The sequence below is a fragment of the Octopus bimaculoides genome, chromosome 18 (genome assembly GCF_001194135.2).
Source record: "Octopus bimaculoides isolate UCB-OBI-ISO-001 chromosome 18, ASM119413v2, whole genome shotgun sequence".
NCBI lineage: Eukaryota > Metazoa > Mollusca > Cephalopoda > Octopoda > Octopodidae > Octopus > Octopus bimaculoides.
Genome location: NC_068998.1, coordinates 38,580,191 through 38,587,584, shown reverse-complemented (window position 1 = coordinate 38,587,584; position 7,394 = coordinate 38,580,191).

Here is a 7,394-nt window from a genome sequence, read left to right as displayed (position 1 = left end):
TATATATATATATATATATATATATATATATATATATAGAGAGAGAGAGAGAGAGAGAGAGAGAGAGAGAGAGAGACAAAAATGGAACAAGAATGCAACAGACGACAATAAAACATCCGGACAGATTGGCGATACAAAGACGGACAGGAAAAACAGCAAAAGTCGGACAGGAAAAAACAAGTACGGGTTATTCGCAGCCTTCTCTCATCAGTCGAGTTTCCAGATTATCATTACAGTGTCAGCCGGTTATATACATATACCTTTGGTTATGCCTACTCATTTAAAGCTTACCTAGGACTAAACAACTATCGAACTAGCTTAAGCCAACGAAGAAGATTAATGTGCTTGTCCGACCTGCTAGAGATAGCAACCAGGGCACACAATGACCCCCACTCCCCAAAAAAGATGAGATAATCATGGTTGGATGGTTTTTCTTTAAATATACAGGGTGTCCACAAGGTCTGGGTACATGGAGTAAATAAAATTATAACATAAACAATTAAATATAAGAAATAATAATTTCTTAAAGTATGTGTTAATCCTCATGCACCCAGACTTTGTGGACACCCTGTAGATTTGCTTGATCAGGCTGAGTAAAGTAGTTAATTTGCAATATTTAATGACAACCCTTCACGAACTGAGTTCAAATCTCGACCAGGTAAACTTTGCCTTTCGTCCTTCTGGGGTTGATAAACCAAAGTACTAGTTAAGCACTGCGGTTGATTTAAGAATCTATAAGATTCTTAATAAAGTATTACAAATGAGAAAGGAATTTTAAAAGAAGAGTCTTGGAAAAGGATATGTTTAATAATATAAATCACTACCCTGTAGAAAGAAAATGGTATAGGCGTATCTGGAATGTCTTTTGATTACAGATTTAATCAGAGTTTATGTATAGGAGTGGAATATCGGGATGCTGAGTGTTTTACAAAATGCCTGAAGAATTTAGCTACTGCTCTTTATTGCCGAGAACATTTTTACCTTCCTTCCGAGATGAGGGGTTGATAAGATAAAATGCCATTCAAGTACTGGGATCGATTTAATTAATATTCCTATATAAAGCATTCTAGATTTGGATGAGATTATTGTAGAAAAACAAGAATCCTTAGAAAAGGACACGTTTGATAAGATAATGTAATTCACTGTACCTAGGGAAATATAAAACGGGATTGTCGAGGCTGAAAAGACTTTTGATCATAGGCTTGTTTGCTCAGGTCTGGTTTGGGATCCAACAACAATTGAATTAATATAGTCCATGGGTTCAAACCTTGAATACTACTAACCACTATGCTTGAAAATATCTCACCCTTGTGAAAAAGCGCATAGCTCTTTTGTCTGGCTCATAAAAGCAGGTTTCACTTCTAGTTCACACATTTCCTTCGGCTCCATGTAATAAGTTCATTTAAGTACAAAGCTATAACAGTCTTCTATGTTGAGTAGATATTCTTCTGAGAGGAAGTGATTCAATGTTTTTTTAGATTTCTTCATTACTCGATGATTGTTACATTCATAGATAGTGAATAAATAGGCAGTTTTTAGAGCATAAAAGAAAATGCTTTGCGGTATTTGTTTTGGTTCCCTGCTTTATGAGTTCAAATCTCGCTGAGATCAGCTTTGCCTTTTTATTCATTTAGTGCCGATGAAATAAAGTACCATTCTAGTATTGTGGTGGATTGTCAGAATGTCCAGTATCAGACGAGATGCCTTGCAGCATTTATCCTAACTCTATGCGTTCCGAGTTCAGATCTTGCCACGATCAACTTTACTTTTCTTCCTTTCGTGGTCGATAAAATATAGAAAGTCTAGCCAAAGAATGCCATAAGATGCCTTGTGGTATTTTATTCCGGCTCTTTGTGTCCCGTATTCTTAGACGGTAGACTCAATCTTGTTTAATACCACATTTGGTCCTTTAATTCCTTCAGCTGGAATTCACTCTGTTGCGTGCATTCTGTCCAGCACTTCCAGTTTGAGTATAACTTTCTCTCGCCAGCTTCGGAAGTCATGAAAAAGAGAAAGGTCCATGGACGCTGTCCTTCCTTCTTTGACTAAACAATATATATTATAACTCGACGGGCAAATAACATCACCGCCCCAACTCAAGATCTTTAGCGAGACAGCATTTTATGTATGGATATACCTGTGACCCAGACTGCAAAATGGATACAACACAACATGATACACGGAGTCCCACCCATAAGGGACAGTAGCAGGATGGGTCGAAACGATCGTCGTACGAATCCATCACAGATCCTTTGGAATGTTGCTCAATCGGTTACAAATATCAGCCTAATCTTCCTCAAAGTACATTCTACCATCTTTTGAAAAAAATAGGCAAAAGAGACAATAGGTCACGTGGTCGTTCATTTCCCAAAAGTCGTATTGGTCATGCTTGTAAATCCTTTGTGATGAGAGGCCTGCTCGATTAGAGATGAACTTTGACTAAACAAGGACAAAAAACAACTATAGTATATTATTATCCTTTATATAGACATAAGCAACATTTGGCAGAATTAAAAATTTATAGTCCCACGTCAGACTTGGTTCAAAAGACCTTATCATCAAAATCTTTATTTTAAAGAAAATTTGGCTACTATTGCTAGCTAGTCGTGTGACCACGTAGTGGCTCCCTTGTTTGGCTTATGATTGAAACAAGCTGAACAAAATGTTTTACAGCTTTTCGTTTCACTCCTCTATGAACGGAGTTCAAATTTATTCGAATATACTTCTTTCCTTTTACAGACTTGTGGCCGCGTGCCAGTGTAAGAAATCAATATTCTGTAGCAATACCGCTGCTACTTAATAATATTTCACCACAGTTTATTTATTTCTTACTGCTGACAGTTGGTAACCCTCTTTTGTTTAAATTCAGGGCTAAACATATTTTAAGGTATTTTCTTCTATCTATAAACCAGTTGATGCCTGTCCCCGCCAAAAGTAGCACTCATATATATCTCTATAAAATATATCTCTATATATATATCTATAAAACGAAAATAGAGAAAGACTATAGTCAAGTATCCTGTCTAGTTTATACTGTATCGGCCATGATTACCATTCTCTTATCAGAAATTATTGATTTCGTTTGATTAGGCACGCGGCCAATTTTAGCAAAGATAGGTATAGTCGCTTTAATCAATCCCCAATGTATTAGTGGTACTAATCAAATATAATCACTAGAAATTGAAGAGACGAGTTGGTGGTCTGCTTCGGCACGAGTAAACATGTTGAAAGACATTGAATCTTTCGAAGGAACAATTTATGATGGTGTGTGTCTGTCGTTCAGTAAGAAATTGAAACTAATTCAGAACCCACTACCACCGCCACTAACTTCACAGAAGACGCAATAGGTCTTCCCTCTATCCAGCATGATTGCAAGTTAGAGAACTTGAAAGTCTTAGGTAAAATAGATAGAAATATAAGTCCAATCTTCAAAGAAAAAAAAATCTTAAGCATTGTTTATCTTATGTTATTTAGCCCCAAGTCGTCCTTGGTTGAACAGTGCTGTTACTGATCAAAAGGGTTTCATCTGTGAGCATCCTTTTTTTCCATTTTCCTTCCTTTCCTTTTGTTTTTAAATTTTAATCAAATACTGTATAAAGCAGTACATTACCCAATGATTTCTGAGTTTGATATGAAGGAGATTTAGCTGCCATTTCTAACGGGTAGAAATTTGAGGTTTCTCGTCAGCTTGTGAATAATTTTAGAAAGTTTTTGTGCACTTCTATAAATTCATTGTTTAACAAGGATGAAAATAAACGATTGCCGTTAAGTTTCCATACACTAATTTGATTGATTACCCTCGGCGATTCTCCTGTTAAATAGAAAGCCGAAAATTAAGGTCATTGTTGTTTAAATCTAGGTCAGCCTGAAAGCGCGTGTCTTAGTGGTTAAGGTAATCGGCTCAATCAGAAGGTCGTGAGGTCAACTCCCAGCGACGCGTTGTGTCCTTGAACAAAGCCCTTTATTTCACGTTGCTCCAGTCCACTCAGCTGGCAAAAATGAGTAGCACCTGTATTTCAAAGGGCCAGCTTTGTCACACTGAATCTCCCTGAGAACTACGGTAAGCGTACACGTATCTGTGAAGAGCTCAGCCACATGTACGTTAATTTCACGAACAGGCTGTTCCATTGATCTGATCAACTGGCACCCTCGCTGTCGTAAGCGACGGAGTAACGGCTCCTCAAAAAAAAAAAAAAGCCTGAAGGAGATTTTTTTTTTTTATGATGAAAAGCATTTCTAATCATGGACAATCCCATAATACTTTGTGAAAATACATTTTATCTAGTATTGTTCTTTGAGGCAGTCGAGCTGCGGTTTTGAACCGGTGTGCCGTGGGTTTTTAAAAATCCACAGCAATAACTAAGCAACTAGGAAAGCCTTATTATTTCTAATGTTGTTATAATAAGTATAACAGGCTCAGGTACGGTCGTGTAGTAAGCTTGCTTCACAACCACATGGTTCCAAGTTCAGTCCCACTACATGACACCTTGGGCAAGTGTTTTCAACTCTACCCTCGGACCGACAAAGCCTTGTGAGTGGATTTGGTAGACGGAAACTGAAAGAAGCCAGTAGTATATATTTGTATGTGGAGGAGTATTTGTTCCCCAACACCGCTTGACGTGTTGGTGTGCTTACATCCCCGTAACTTAGCCGTTCGGCAAAAGTCACCGATAGAATGTCAGGCTTAAAAAAATAGCTTAAGTACAGGGGTCGATTAATTCGACTAAAAAATTCCTCAGGGCACTGCCCCAGTATGGCCGCAGTCTAATGATTGAAACGAGTAAAAGATAGAAGAATCGTTTTCATTTCTGTGCAGTTCTTTGTCTGAAATGCATCAGGGTCGACTTTGTTGTTCAACATACTACCATAGTTGTTGTTGTTGCTGCTGCTAGTCTAAGCACCCCTTATTCAGCAATCGTATGCCATTAATGAATAACATCACCATTTTAAGACCCTGAGATATGATTTGAGGAAAGAACTCGTTTATAATTTCTACGTAGGGCAACCGCGTCAGGATTTCAGTACCTGTGATATATTGGCGTCGCTACAGTAGATCGTATATTTTTTTTCCTTCACTACCACACCGAAAAAAAAATCAATTGGCCTGGTTCCTAGTCAAAAAGGAATCGCTGAAAAATTTCCTAATAAATTAATTAACAGCTTGCAGTTATTGTCTGGAAAATAGGTACTGTAGATGTCAGCTGAATAAACACGAGAAAGACACCATCTGTGGATGTTGACTGAATAGATAATCACAGTCTGTCTGTCGATGACGCTCACTGGTTAGATGGACATTGCCTGTAGATATTGACTGGCTAGACACAGTGAAGATGGTGGCTGGCTAGATAAGCGTGTAGATTGTAAATTAGATACCACAAACTTCGTAGCCTTTCTTTTTTTCTTTTTTATATTTATATCACTGGTATTTCATCGAGCGAGAAGAACAGAAGGTTAAGTTAACCTAAACTCCCAACGAGAATTTGTATCCACAGTTTTTGTTTTTTTTTTCAAAGCGTAGTAATGTTCAACTAATGATATACCACCTTGACAAGAAACAGAGAAGCATGATGGTTCAATCGATCGAATCCTCGCGACTGATAAAATATAAATGTGAGAGGACGCATGCGTGCTTTGCATCACCGAGATGCAAATTGAAATAACCTTCTATGACTACTGAATCATACAATATAGCTGTCAATATACCTAGGCATCAACTAAGACACTAGGGTTCGAGTTTTACCGGATTTTCACTTGTAGTTTTCATTTTCATAAAAGTCATTTCTACCTGACCACACACACGCACACACACACATTCTTCGTTCACTTCAGATTAGCCCTAAAAACAACGGCAAAATGTAATGTAACTGCAACATGATAAGAAACAGCAGAAACTCGTATTCTGCCTCGTCAAAATAGTAGTACGCCAAGTTCATAAAGTGGAATAAATTATTTTGCCGTGAGGAATAAGAGAAGCCGAATTTATGGTTTGTCATGTAAGCATTAAAATTGAGACTTTATAGAGGAAGTTGACTTTATACTTTTCTTAATGATATGGGCAACGTAAGTGAAGTGAAACGATAATAGTGGAACATATAAATATCTGCCTTGCTGTAAACTGCAGTTTTTACTTGGCTACCAAGTTGCTATAGTGTATCAAATTGTAGCCATATTGCGACGACTCACTCTAGAATAATTGTAATATTGTCAGTTTTAACTTGCAAGTAACCATGGCATTGTTGAATAGTAAGCTACATTGTAACTGAATTTGATTGCCAACTTGCTGTAGTTTATCAAATAGAAGCAATGTTCTTTCAAATGTTCAGCGACAACCATATTGATAAATGACTGTATGTTAGTATTAAATAGTTGCCATGCTGTTATGTTCTATTAAACGATGGCTTGGTTGTTACTACACACTTGTTAAACGGTTCGGTTTTAGTGCATGACTATCAAGTCGCCAGTTACATTTGATGTAGTCAAGTAACAGTTTTGTTTACATCATAAACAAAGGCAAATAGCGATGAATGTACTAAACAGTGCTGTGTTGGGAGAGGGAACACATGTGAATATATATGCAGAAATAACCGCATCATGACATCACATGATCTTGTCCCTGATTATCAAAATGGAAGACATCATAAAATCGTGATTTTGACGGAAAGTTAACAAAGAAAAGATAATGCAATTTATAATTTTTTTCTTATCACTCATATTTATCGTGTATTTAATAATTTCATTCGTTTTTTAATTTTAAATTTCAGCTCGTTTTGGTCGTTGAAACTCGTGAAGTAAACTCGATGTTTACTGCTTTGTGTTAGGCTTAGTGTTATATTATAACCGCCATATTGTAATTTGTATAATGGTAACCATGTTTGCAACCCACTATTGTATATGAAACAACGATATGGCTACACACTGTTATATAAAGAAGCCATCACATCATTACAGTCTGGTAATTGGTAGATGTCTATTATCATACATCAAACTGCACTCATTGTACAGGCTCAACCTTCGTACTTCAATGAGCATTACTAAATTTCTTATTAAATACTTTAAAATTCCATCTCTGTATGTGAATGTCTGTGTGTGTGTGTGTATGTACGAATCTATCTATCCATCCATCCTTTATCTATCTATCTATCTATCTATCTATCTATATCTATCTATCTATCTATCTATCTATCTATTTATCTTTCTGTCTGTCTATCTATCTATCTATCTATCTATATTACTTTCTAAACAAAATTCATTTATTTCTCTGCTTTTCTTTTTCTTTTTAAATATACATCAATGAAGAATAAGTTTGGAATTAATTAAAATTTACGAAAGAAAACTATAACGAAGAAAAATCAGTCAGAAAGACAAAAAGAAAAGATAACCCGCCAGCGGGGGGG